Below are 821 nucleotides of genomic sequence, written 5' to 3' on the forward strand. Positions count from 1 at the left end.
AAAGCCAAACTCACTGCCATTGAGTCCATTCTAATTGAAAAACGTGAGGTCTGTAAAATAAAAAAAAAAATGAGGCACAGGTAAATCAAGGCCTTAGAGGAATTAGCTCATAAGTGGAAGCTAATGAGCAGAAGGTTGCCCGATCTTATTTTCATTGTTAAAAGGTAATGAGCTTCTGACTGCTGTGTGGACACTTCTGGGGGCATGGCAAAAAGGAATGGACCCACTGACAGACCATTGGAATTCTTGAGGTTAAAGGTGAATCTGGCTTAGGAAATGTGGTGATGGAGAGAAGAGCAGGCCTTGAGAAGTGTTTGGAAGTACACACTGACGGTATCCTTGCTAAATTATGCATCCCAGATGTGACACACAACCAGTGGGGTAGGTGAGTAAATGATTGTTGCTAGCATTTTAAGCATAGAGTCACAGTCACAGTAACATCTTCAAAGGTCTACAAACAAAAGACCCCTGGAGTTTTCCTTAGCATAAAGAAGAAGCAGACTGACCATAATGAGGAGAAATACTTCTGATTTTCTAAATAGCTCTCAAAGTGTTATTTGAATTTGACAAGAAAATTCCCAAAGTTATGTAGCTTGTACTGCTTTGTCATCGCATCTGCAAGCTTGTGAGCAATATGACCATTTATTCTAGAAGGAATAAGCATCCAACCAAATCACAAGGCTGAGTAACGGCTCTTGGTAATATTCTCATCAGAACTCATTCTGGCATCAAACTAGGTTCCCCAGACAAATTACCAAGTTTTAGACATAAATTTCTCTTCTCCATATTTCTCTCAGCCAAAGCTATACCCTAACTTACTT

Source organism: Tenrec ecaudatus, chromosome 1 (genome assembly GCF_050624435.1).
Source record: "Tenrec ecaudatus isolate mTenEca1 chromosome 1, mTenEca1.hap1, whole genome shotgun sequence".
NCBI lineage: Eukaryota > Metazoa > Chordata > Mammalia > Afrosoricida > Tenrecidae > Tenrec > Tenrec ecaudatus.